Genomic DNA, 13,465 nt, shown 5'->3' with positions numbered 1-13,465 from the left:
GTAACTCACTTTGAGTAATCTCTTTTTTAGTCCGTTCCTAGGACTCACTGTGGCTGCCAGAAGTACTAAATTCAATTGTGATTTGATATTATTGAATGGCTAGCATGAGTTCACCCAATATGTAGACGTCTCTGATAAAGGATATACCATTCGCCTTCCACTTTGAGGGGATCAGTTCCTTTTATGCTGTATAGAATTGTCTGGTACTTTATCTGTAGTATAGAACTTACTTACTTTTCTTCATGAGCAAGGAAGTCAATGAATCTATTGTGCTGCCCAGTTAAGCTTTTTTTCCACTCCTAATGGTTTGGATTTTTTTTTTTTACTACCCTAATATTTTTCTTTATATTGTAATTTGTTGAACTTGGGTGTTGGAATCTTTTCCCAAAGAGAAGAATGTCCTTTATAAAACATGGCTTCCTCCCTGAACTTCCTAGAAATATTGTAAATCAGTGTTTTCTTCCACAGCTTCAAGAAGGCTTTGACAATATACAAGAAAAATGACATTTATTGACAATTTTGGAAATAGCAAGAGGATGGACTTGGTCTTTTTCCATTTCCTAACTACTTGAAACTGTTATCATTGGTTTTGGTTTATATTTATTAAATTCTAAAACCATGTAAGGATACAAGAAAAGCTATAATTTGAACCCATCCCACTCTAAAACAGAGCTAGAAAAGAAAGGAGAAAGACAGTCAAAATGCCTTCGTTTTGGCTTGTAACCAGAGAGACACTAATTCTGTTTAGTTAGGGAAGAGTGTTTCTATTTTCTGAACAGACATAGTAATGTGCAGATGCTTACAGTTTTTCATAATGCTTGCATGAAGAAGAAAATGCAAAAAAAATAAAGTGGAATAGTTCAAAGACCAAAGGTAAAGTCTACTCGTAACTCTTTCTGTTCTGATGATCAATTAGAGCAGTGGGAGTAAAATATATGTATATTTTTGCTGCAAAAAAAACTTGATTGGAAGATACTTTTTTCTAAATCTTCCTAGAGATAATTTTTCAGTTGTTAAATGTAGAGCATGTTTCAGGAAGGGATGAAACTAATACAGTAATATATCTGCTTTCTGTCTTGTTGTGAAAGTAGCAACTTTTGTATGCAATTTTATGGTAGAAGACTTCAGTGTTGTTAATAAATCTGTTTACATTTCAGAACTTTCTCCAAAGCTTGAAGTATAGGTGGCAAGATGGCATCAGCACAGAGATATAAGTGGGTTTTTTTTTTTTTTTTTTTTTTTTTTTTAAATCCCAAACCTTTTCTTATGTGTGCCTCTTGCCAATGTTTTTTTTTCTGTGTAAATATATTTGGGTTTCATAGTGTTCTCTGGCAGACAGTGGTAGGAAGGGGTCTAAGAAGAGTCAGAAAAATCCAAACCTTAAAATGAAAACTCATCTCCTTTTCCTGGAGTCTAGTCTGTCTTTGTCTGCAGATGATGATTATTTCAGATACAAATCTATATGCTCTTGCAATTCATAGGAAGTGATGTAGCAGTAAATTTAACACTCAGATCGTAACTATCCACAAACTCCAATATTCATTAGAGCTTTTTTTGTCATTAAAGTTATCTAAAGTAGGATACTTAAAGTACTTAAAGCTGAAGTGTGCTCATGCGTCTTGTGCGAGTGTGCATCTGTATATTTATTAGGCATATCTATGTTGCTAAAAACATGGGCATGACTACAGTGAAATAAAACTTAAAAATGATTTAAGCAAACACAAATATCCTGTAATGAGTGATGCATTTCTGTGGCAGTGTTCCATAGAGGTCAAACCCAGTGTTTTACCAGCGTTTCAGTCTTTCAGCCTTCTGTCTTTCCAACTTTTTCCAGGGAAAAGCAGGAAGCAGATCAACATGTGCATAGGAGCAGTGAGTTTAGAAATTGCTCACTTAAAATCAAGGAAGTAGTAAAGCTTTCTATATACATTGTAAATCCGTAAAGCTCTGCGTGGGGGGTAGTTTTTTGTTTGGTGGAGTCTTGTTGTTGTTTGGTGGGGAGTGTTTTTTTTTGTTTGGTTGGGGCAGGGGGAGGAGGTTATTAATTAAAATAGCCTTAGATCTCTATGGGAAAAGACTCTATTATCACGATTACATTCCCCTCACGCTCCAAATAGCCTTTTAGAAAAACTTGCTTAGCATTCTTGTTAAGCACTGCTATCAAAATGAACTGACTTCTCTCACTTGTAGATGTGTTCTTCAACCCAAGAAGGAATTTTAAGTGCCTCCTAGAAGTGCTGACTAATTGCGTACTTTTCAGGACCTGTTCTAAATGAAGTCACTCTATAGAGTTACCTTAATTGTTAAACTCTTGTTAAGCTTTCAGGTTAGAGGGTTTTCAGTTAATGAATAGAATTAGAGTACAAAGAGCTCCAACACTTTTATGACGGTCTAGGTTAATTTCTGGATGAAACAGTTTGCATGTTCGAAAGCTCTTCAGATTTGACACTTTGCCTAAAGACTTCTTTTATTTTTCATTTAAAAACTTTCCAGGGAATTCAAATATACACACATATATATATTGTGTATATATTTATTTTTTCTTCCCTCCCCCCCCCCCCAAGATGGAAACTGGCATTTAAATATGTAAAACACAATGAATTCTTGCAGTCATAGTACAGACCTTACCTGCACATCGTATACCATCAGTTTCCATGAAACTTGATTGGTGAGTAGTGCATGTTATAAAACAATATTATAATTGATTATTCTCCTTTTTATATAAGTTACAGTATCTTTGGTAAAAAGTTCATTAAAATGATGAAAGTTACTAGGTTTTTTCTAAGTCTGCAGTGAAGATTTTCTTGTGTTTGCACATGAGTCAGTGTTATATAAGGTAGCACCCTGCATGCAAGCTCTAACAGTGCTTGTAACAAGAGGTTTTGCTTCCTGGCTCCTCTTGCCCTGTTAGCTCCCTTAAGCTGATTGCTTCTGCCTGAAAGTTGTTTTCTGAGGCTCCTGCTGATCTTGACATATTTCACAGGCAGCAGATTAGGGCACTGGCCTTACCATTTCGTATATGGCTTGTCCTATGCAATGAGGTTTTCCTTAAGGTTAGTCAATGAATCATGTACAAGTTTCAAGCTGATTTTAAACCTGCAAAATGCATGGCTACCATACATGTAGCTTTATCGCTGTATATGATTAGTTTTCATATTAACAAACTCCATTTATCAGTGGATATTGTTGCTGTCAAATACTGCACTGTTCTATAGGTTTATTAGTTTTTGCATTCATTTTATTGTTAGAATATCGAGGCTGTCGGATCTGTCTCTTCTAGACCAAATGACGTTTGTTGTTTGGAGAGGAGAAAACTAGTCTAAATTCTGATAACAGCTAGAATATTAAACAAAAACATGCTTGTTATAACTTAAAATTAATGAAGGTAACCCGAAAAGTAGCAATAGTGTTGCACAGGTTGTCCTGATTTTGCTAGTGCCTTCCCCTGGCTTTTGAGTTGCACATGACACTTAAAGATCGAAATTGCAACCTATTGTCACAAGTGGTAGGAGGAGCTAGGGACGCTTGAGTGATCTGAATGTCCGGGTGCAGGAGAACATAACTCAAAAGAGATTGCCTAGGCTGATCAAGACATTCCCAGACCTCTCTGCTTCTGAAATAAAAGGCATTTTTGCTCTTGGTCATATGAAGATCTTCCTTTGTGGCTTGTGGGACCAAGAAGATTGGCTGCTGTTCGCATACTGTAATAAAGCATTTGGTAGTATCTTCTGGAGTTTCACTTGCTTTTAATTTCATTGGGTATATCTGTTCATTTTGAAGAATTCTTTTGCAAGGCTTCACCTGGTTTGAAGTCTTTCTGAAGTGCTGTTCTCCAGCCTGTCGTTAGAATATTTCTGTGTGGGGAGATGCCATGTAGTGAAGGTGCTGTTATTTTGCACAGCTCCAAAAGCTCATTGCTTTCTTCTTGTCTCTCCTCCTGTCTGAAGGAGGAGAAGGAAGGTAATCAGAAAGTAACCAGAAACCCACATACTTAAAGCAGTGCCAAGGCTCGGAGAGGTGACCGCTCTTGTAAATCTTGCTGTGCTGGTTTACTGCCATTAACTGTCTATCCTCAGTCTGCTGCTCCAGGTTGCCAGGAACTCACAGGAATGCATTCACTATGTTACTTTCCTCACTTTTAAGACATTTTATCAAATTTCCTCCTTGTGGGAGGAGATAGGAGAGACTGGCTTGTTAGGAATCAAACTCAAATGCACAGAATGGACCTTTAGAAAAGGAATATGCTTCTTATAGACTTGTCAACCTTAAAATTCTGGATGTTTTTACCTCTAGGCAAGTTGGAAAATACCCTTCTTTTACCCCTTTACCTTCTTTCAGTGCTTGGGCTAGCGAGCAAGACCTGCAGACTGGATCAGCTAGGGGCTCTGCTTTCCTTTCTCCAACTTCACTTTGAGTAAATTTGTAACATCTTGAAGTGCCGTGGAGAGTTTCTCTGTCAAAACACCAAGTCTGCTCTTTTCTTTATTTCCACTTTGTTGGGTTGTGGGGCTTTTCCTTCGAGGCGTGTTAATGTGGTCTGTTGCATGATAGCCTGTTGACTGTTGCTACAGACACTTTCGAAGAGGATCAGCCAGCCTGTCCCTTAATGTGTAACTCACTGCTGCAATGGTAACAGAGATAAGTATTTGTTTTGAAATAAATAAGGTGCATACTTAAGATGTTTACCTGCAGTATTATTTAGTAAGCTAGAACTAAGTATTTAAACTGAGGGAGTAATTTCTGGTCTTGGAGAATAGCTTCTGGTGATGAGTCTCCGGGCATGCTTCTGCATCTGCATTTTCAGTTGTTGCAATTATAACTAGCATCCACGTCTAGACTATGAAGACATGTTTTAAAAAGCTTTATGAACAAACAAGTTTGTACTAACAACATTTTGAATGCAAGTTGGAGTGAAGACGGGAAGCTATATTTTAAAATATGATTTTAATTTTCTGGTAACCATTACTGGTTAACATGCTAATTTTTTAAAGGTATGTGAACTTGTTTTAAAAATACTCTGAGAGAATTTTTAATAACCTAATAGCAAGTCAAGAGGGGGCCAAATCAATTTACTGTACCTGGAATGTAATTTGTTCTATCTTTTTGCTGAAGAGTAGTAATATTGTTGTAGTACAGTGGTTTTTTAAAGAACATCCATCCTCTTTCTGAGGAGAGGCAGCAAAACAAGGAAATAATCTCCCTTCCCCCTCCAAAATATTACTTTTCTAACTCAGAGATCTTTATCAGGAAATCAGTGATTTAGAATCCATCACATTTTAGATTTCTCTCTTTTAGGGGAGAGAGAGCTTTAGGTTGCCCTGTAAAATAATTGGAACTGGCTCAGCTTAATAATTGGAAACTGCTGTAAGAAATTTATTTTTAAATTTCACCTTAAAGGAGAGGTTTGTTTGTAGTCTTGTAGTTTATTTACTACTTCAAGGCTGGCCATTTTAGAGCTTTCTGGAAACACTGATGAGTCTTACGGAGAGTGCGTGCTAAAACCAGACCTACGTCTGGCCCAATAAGGGGAACATTATTGGCAGCTCTCTGCTTTTGCTGATGCAGCTCGTTCCAAGGTATTTTAAACTTTCCTCGTTCATCCTGCTGCTGCTCCTCTTCCCTTTATAAATAAGCTTTGCTGGTAAAAACACGTTTTGCCATAAGCTGAGCTTATACTCAAAAGTTCTTGCTGCAAAATATTGGCCACTGTGTTATACATTCAGTGAGCACGTCTATAGCATACAGCAAAAATATATAAAGCACAGAGGAGGAATGTAGTGGTTTCTTGTTTTATGCAGAGGTGTGGCGGTGGAAGGACGAGTGCTAGAAAAAAGGGGATTCTTCATTCTTAAATGAAAAGATGTTTCTTCATTTAATATCGCGATAAAGCTTTTTGGATTTTTGTTTTATTCTCTTTTAAAGATGGTAACATTCTTTTTTGGGAGACTAAAATGTGTTTCTAAGCCAATTTTTCAATATGTATTGTAGAAAATGTAGAGGAAAGTGATATTTGTTCCTTGGGGGAAGCATTTTGTTCCTTTGGTGGAAGTTCTTTAGGGTTATTTTGCTGATGGAAAGGATGGATTTATCACTATTTGCAAATAGCTGGTATATTCGCTTGTTGGTGTATGTTAGAAGAGACTGCTCACATTCTTTCAAGTGTAGATTCTTCATTTAAAAAAAATCGTAGCACTTGACTATGTGAAAGATCAGCATATTTAACATGCATAATAAATAAAAGTCTGTAGAAGAGCCATCTTGGCCATGTTTCTGGAAAAAATGAGACTACTTCTATGGAGAATATTTCTATACAGTCGTCTCTATAAAATGCTCTGATAAGAGGTAGCAGTATAATATACCGTACAGAGGATATGGGCCAGATACTATTTCAAATGCAACTATTAAGAAAAGAGGACCTCTGGGGACATAAATTTTAAATAGTCCTAATAAGATATGTAAACAAGGATTTATGGCATCTGTATGGTGACCCCAGGATAGGAGATGTCTCAAAAGTTACAGTCAGTATGCCAGGCTTATAGCTGGATCTATAGGCCAAGTGGTTCAGTTCTACTGCTTTAGGGTCTGTGTGAAAGACCTGAGAAGGAGCTGAGCAAAGCAAGCATGGGTGCTTTTGATTTCTGCCTGATAGCTGGAGAAAATTATTTTTACCTCTGTTTATCAGTCTCTGTTGTAGCCTACACGGTAAGTTTCCAGTCTGTCCACTTCAGTAGTGGATGCCCCTTTTAAGCTGCTTTCAAAACCTTTGGTATTTGTAGGTGTTCCATAACAACACAGTAGTTAGTTTTTTTGTTTGTTTGTTTGTTTATTTATTTATTTAAATCCCTAGGGGAGCTGATGGACCTCAGATGGACTGGTGATGCTGTTCCACGACAATACTCTAGTTTTTAAATGGTGTGCTTTAAATGCATATGTGTGGGTGAGAATGTATATGTAATACTATTTGCGGTGTCTGGGTATAGTTAATTGTATCTTATGCTTAAAACATGCTAATTGTACCTTATGAAACATTAAAAAAACCCACACCAAAACCATAAACATGGAAATATTTTTTCCTTGGATTGATGAGGAGTAATATAAAGAATGGTAATATATTTTCTGGACTTCAATATTTTTTAATTAAATACTTTTAATGCTCTTCAAAATTATCAACATCCATTCTGAGTCCGTCTCTTACCCCCCTCCTTTCTTTCCCCAAGGTTGTCTAACAGGCACGTTATGCTTTCATTTCTCATGGGAGTCTTGTTGCTTCTCCCTTCTGCATCTTAAGTCCATGTTTCAGCATGAAGTATTACTTGTATTAAATTTTCTCTGTCCTTTCAAGGAAGAAATCATAAAGATAGGAGATTATGTAACTAACAGCACTGAAGTCAGAGGGCTTTTTTCTAAACAAATGTGTGTGTAAACTTATTTTTTAGCTCTTGAGGGTTCTCTTGCCAAAAATACATTTATTTGGCATAAAATACAGTTTTATACTTTAGTGCTATCCTTTCAGTTTAAAGAGTGGATGATCTCCTGAGTATGCTCAAATAAGACATGTGCTTTTTAATTATCATTTTCAGCATACATTTTTCTTGTGTACCTACTTTGTAAAAATTCTCTCCAAAATGAGATGTACATATAAGTTTGGCTGAGGTAAAAATTTAGAGAAAGAAACATAGGACATATGTGATTTAATAAAGCTTCTGCTGATTCCTGCTGACTGCAGTGTAAGAAGATCCTAAATGAGGACTTTCAGATGTGCAAAATAAAACGCACGTACTTCTTCCTACAAAAATGTTTAATAGTGGAGCTCAAGTAGTTCGTGAAGATCCAGAGGTGTGTGCACATTTGTTGTGTGTTCATATGTGTATGGCAAAGTATTTTTATATAGTACTTATGTTTGTTACCAATTTCCTCAATTAGTGAAAACCTAGCCTAAATTTTCTTAAAAATTTTAATTAAGTGGTGAACTGCTGCTTTACCAGATTATATAGGAGCACACCCAAATGCTGTTCTAACTGTGTAGAAAGCAAGGGGTTTATGTGTTGATTTTTTTAATCTGTTTTCTTCATTAAACAATTAGTTGTTTTATCGTGCTGGTCTGACACTGTTTAAAACACTATTTAATAATGTGCTTATTGTGGCCAGAAATGATCTTGGGAGATTCTGACTGAGAACCTCTACTGGCCCCCAGACATACATAAAACTGTAGTGGTTTGGTGGGGGAGAAGGGTTTGCAAAGGCGACGCTCCAGCCAGCACTCGGTGCTGGGCTGGCAGGCTCCTCGCTGCTTGGCTGCGTAGCCAATAGTGAAACCAGAGATCTGTTTTTAGTGAAGGTCTGATCACTGTTCGTAACCACTAAACGCTTTAGTATTAAATAAATTATATAGAGTCCTAATCAACAATTTATAGCTACAAACCAAATTTGGATTTAAGGAGCCTCATGCTATGAAAGCATGAAGGTACAATGTGTTCTTGAGGTTTGACAGAAATTTGTTACTTAAACTAGAGGAGAATCATTGTCTTGCATAAAAATGTTCTATTTCAAATCAGAAATGAGACAATCCTTTATTTTGCGTATTTGTTTTAGCTTCATTAAAATTTCATTGGTTCATGTAACCTGAGCGTTTTGCCCACTGTTTATATAGCTGAAGGATGGTCATGTTGGTAGCTGAAACAGAGGGCAGCTCTTTGCTTCCAGTCCCGAGTTTCCAGTTCTGGAGCAGATATCCTTTAAACCATGGCCCATTTCCATGGTGGTGCCTGTTACGGCTTCTCCTGTTGCTTGCTTCCCAAAAAATGGGTGCTGATCTTGCATAGCTATTGAGCTAATGAAGGCTAAAAAGGAAAATCTAGGGCAGAAAAGAATAGCAGATTTTTTTGCATAAGCTTTTAAATGTCCAGCAGGACATACCTGAACTGGAGCCAAGCAATCACTGGGAGAGAGGCTCAGGGATTTTTGAGTTTTGATAGGCTTCATGGTTTCCAAGGGCTGTACAAGTACTTCATAATGTGACAGAAGTCTTCCCATTTTCTTCAGTGAGAATAGGATTTTAGATGCCAAAGGGCCACCCCTTGAACAGAGTGGAAAGACCAAGATTTCTGAGCTCTGGTTCCTATTTAAGTTCTTTGTCTCTGTCACTCTTCTGCTTTTGAAGCCTGACCCTGTGCAAACAACTGCAAGTAATCTAAAGTTGAAATCTTCTAGCTGAATTTCTCATTGGTGGCTGTGAAGGGATTCGTTCCTCTATGACTCTCCAAAATGCACACAAAAAAGAGAGTGACTGCCTATTTTCCTACACATGTACTGTTTGTAAAATGTCCCAAAGCACCTCGCCCATCTCTTTCATGAGCACATTTTAAAAGTTCTCTTGGATAATTTTGTAATGGGTGGCAACCTGGAAAGATGTAACCTCAGGTGAAAACTTGAAGTATAAGTTTGTGACATAGTCCACCATATTTGTGCATCTTTCCCCACTACTCTTTCTTAGGTTTCTTTGGAGCCTTCACAGTCTGGTCGTCTAGCTTGATTCTGGCAGCAATGCATATGGCTGCGTGTGCACTTTGCCTATATAAGTATCTGCTGAGGTCACCGGTGTAAATGCTGCATCTATTGGAAGATTTACAAGTAGGAAGTGCCTACAATCTGTTACAGAAGCTGTCCTACTGAAAACTGGATGGAGTTTGCAGAAAAAGAATTGTTTCTGTTTGGGTGTTAAGTCTTCCAGCTTCCAGGATTTATCTTGAATATGTTGCATGTGGCTGTTCTGATCTTAACAGGGCTACTCATCGAAAACAAAAAATTTACCTAATGTTTCGCAGGACTCTGAATATATATATCGGTGTTTAGATCTGTAGCTAAGAGACGGAGGTATTTGTTAATATTTCTGGGTGGTTAAAAGATGGGAAAAGACTTCGTATGATCCTGTTTTCACAAAGTGGTGCATACTGTGAGAAATAACTTCTAGAAAGTGAGAAATAAAATGTCATAGTGGTGGCTATTTGACAGAGTAGCAGAAATTCTATGTTTAAAAACAGACAAAAGAATGAAAACAATCCTGAAAAATTAAACAGGCTTAAAGAAAACATTTTTGAAATTAGGTAGAAGGTCATCCATAGTAGTTACTTCATATTTAAACTTTGCTTTGAGTGCTGCCTGTTATACTGCAGATTAAGAAATCTAATCTTGGGCTTCTGATCCTGAAGGACTTGGCACAAGGACTCTTCTATTGCTAGTGCCAAGCCTGAGTTTGGTGATTGTCATCTCCAAATTCCCAATTGCCAGCTCAAATGAGAACAAATCTTTTCTGCAAATGGAAGAATTTGCAGAGCCAGTTAGCTAGAAAGTAAATCCAGAATTTTATATATATATAATTTATATATATATAAATTTTTATATAAATATAAATATATATATTATATATATATTTATATATATAAATATATATATAAATTTTTATATATAATTTATATATATATAATATATATATAAATAATGTTATATGTGAAATATGTTTATTGAAAAATTGGAAATATTCTGGAAATGGTTGTAAAGCTTCTGAAGTCAGTAAAGCTGCCTTAAAAAGGGTTGTGTAAGTAAATGTATCTTTTCAAGTGCTTCTTGGAAAGTGCAAGAAGGTGATAGTCTTTTCTTAAAATTGCATGTCCGGTGTACATTATCCACTTTCCAGACTAAAGTGCTCAGGTTTCCAAGTTTGCTTTTCTTTTACTTTTTTTGAGGGAGCAGATGTAATGCAAATGTTAAATATATCCTATGGTGTTGTAGCTTTTTTTCTCCTGAATTTCTGTTTTCCAAAACATCTTAAATAAGATTCCAAGGATCTGCCATGTGATTACCTGCTTTTGTTGTTGTTTTTGTTGTTGCTTTTTTGTTTTCAAGTTCCTTGTTGTGAGAGATCATGAGGCTAAGAAAGACAAATTCATAGTATTAATAGCTGTTTTGTCATACTAGTATTGAGTATGAGGGTTAGGTAAGAACAGTGCATTTGCACAATGATGATTAGGGGTATGTATCATGTGTCCACACTGAAATGGTTCTCTTTACCTGCAGCAGGACTTAGGTGCTCTTGTTTTAGTAACTTCAGTATTATATCAGTATTAACTTCAAGTTAATTCCCTTCAGAAGGGATATTGTTCACATGTTTATTTGTATAAAGATACAAGTAAACTTAATATGTTTATTTTTCTGTTACATGAGAAAAGATTAAAACCATATTTAAAATGGTGTGAGGGATGACTGTCTGCCCTATTTAACTATATGTCAGGTCTGCCTAGTAAAATGAAGTTTTGCTGAGTACTTGAAAAATGATTGGTGACGAGCAAATATCAGTACTATTCTATGGGTGATAATAATGAGTGGCAATTTTCAAGAATGTCTTTCTCTTGCACTTGTATCTTCTCAGCAAATATCTTGTTCTGGTGGTGACTTACAAGTCTCCAGGAGACTTACGTACAAGCTACAGGGAATTATATTAAGTTTCCTTTGGTGTGACAATGGCCAAGAAGTCAGTGTAAAGCATATTGAGATGTTGCTTGTCAAACATATACTTGGTGACTGCTTGACAAATGTTTTTCTGATGGAAAAGCTCTGGCTTCTTTTTTAGAAACAATACTAAAAATCTATGGGAACAGTTAGCTTTTTTTATGGCTGGCTTTGAAGAAGTTACATGACTCGTTTCTTCCTTTTTAGACTATCCCTCTGGGATTACAATGTCATGAAGTGCTGGCATTTCTTTTCTTGTCTTTGGTACTGTTGAGAGCTGGGTATTAATTCTAGCAGAGTTGGTTTGGGCCTTTCAGTTGTGTGGCTGATTGCAGAATTGTCAGTCTTTTAAAACAAAAGTTATTCTCCAAAATTATAAAATGATGTTGTTTATCCTTGCATTCAGGGAGCCAACGGCTGAGAGAGTGGAGGTGAAGTATGTACGGTCTAAGGTAGCTGTGATTCTGTGCAATGACAAGAAATCATGTAATTTAATAAAGTGGTAATTTAAGGTCTGGTGGAATCTCCACCTAGGTATTTGTCGGCTGAGTTATGCAATTTGCATGCCCTGTTACTTTGATTACAACACCTTTTTCAATATTTCAGCAATAGAAACTGTTGACAAGAATGGCCATGCCCAATTTTGTTTCAGTGCTGAAGTGTCTTATGTAGCCAAGACATTTTTTTCATGGGTAGCTTTACCCGTTCTAGAGCTTGAAATGTTTGACCTTTCTCAGACACCTACATTTTCTTGAGCGCGACAGTGAATTTAGAGACAGTAGTGCGTATGGGCAGTATTTTGTTTTGGGGCAGAGTTGCCCTTCAATAAGGCTAACCAAAGTTTAATTGTAGGGCTCTGAGTTCTGTCAGAATCCAGTTTTGTTTTAATCTTGATCTTTTTGGTAGGTTTGACTGAATTTTAAGTTTGTGTCTAGTGCTAGACAAGCTATTAATTTGGCAAGGTTTGAGAGTCAAGTGGAAAGAGGTTTTAATTTAAATGGAAAAAAAAAGTTTCAGTGAGAAAAATGTGACTTCAGCAAAAGCATGGGAAGGCCAAGCTTCTTTTTTTCCTTCCTTCTACCATTTTATTTGTACCCAAAACATGTTACGATTGCTAATCTTATGTGAAGTAGCTGAGTTGACCTTGGCTGTCTTAAGAGGAGCCAAACTTGCTTTGTCAATCAGTTTGTCCAGTTCTCCTCAGCTTTTTTAGCACTTAGTTTGCCCTTGTAGTGTTCTGTGTTGTAGTGTTCTGTTGACACTTTTCCTAGCACATTGGTGAGTGTAGTTAGAGAAGTGGTGGTTCTGCTTGCTTTTGTCTCTTCTGCTGACTAGTTTTGCTTACTTCTGTGAGCTCTGAAATAAGTTAAATGATCCCCCAAACAAGGTTTTGTCACTGCCAGAAGAAAAATATCACCCACTGGATGGATGTTTTAAGGGGAGCGTGCTCTGCGTTGAGTGAGAAGATTTTGTGAAGGTTACTGTGCTAAAACTAAATAGCAGAATGGCTGGGCAGCCCCTGTGTGAGAAGGTGCTGTGGGTGAGCTGTAGGGTCTGCCCAACAGGTTTAGGTCTGAGGCAGGGCGCTTTGGAAGCAGTGAATTTAAGGAGCACAAAGCGAGGTGTGGTGTGTTCTGAGATTCCTGATCTTTTTTGGAGATGGCCAAAGAATGGTTTCAGCTGAACTGCTGATATTTGGTTTTGTGCTATTGTGGTGTTGAGCAAGCTCCCCAGGCAGTGCTGTTGAGCAAGTCGGGGTAGATTGCATGGGGTCTGTGGTGCTGGACGGTGTACTGAGTCATGAGGCTGGGCTGGGTTACTTAACCATACGTGTTTTCTGAACGAGACCAGAGTAAGCTCTGTGGTTAGTGGAAGATATTTATTTCTACAGAAAGTTATTTGTGTTCTAGAACATAAAGGTGGTGGTTGTAGAGTACATGTGGCCCTGTTTATAAGGGAA

General features: G+C 37.1%; 1 protein-coding gene across 2 annotated transcripts in view; it reads left to right on the top strand.

Annotated features, from left to right (window-relative positions):
- LRP6 (LDL receptor related protein 6) overlaps positions 1-13,465 on the top strand; it is a 114,229-nt gene that overhangs the window by 15,503 nt on the left and 85,261 nt on the right. The window lies entirely within an intron of this gene.

This window comes from Tinamus guttatus, unplaced genomic scaffold (assembly GCF_059628265.1).
Source record: "Tinamus guttatus ecotype Peru unplaced genomic scaffold, ASM5962826v1 Tinamus_guttatus_pri_ptg000749l, whole genome shotgun sequence".
Classification (NCBI taxonomy): Eukaryota; Metazoa; Chordata; class Aves; order Tinamiformes; family Tinamidae; genus Tinamus; species Tinamus guttatus.
Note: the sequence above shows the minus strand (reverse complement) of the source record. Positions and strands in the feature narration are given on the sequence as shown.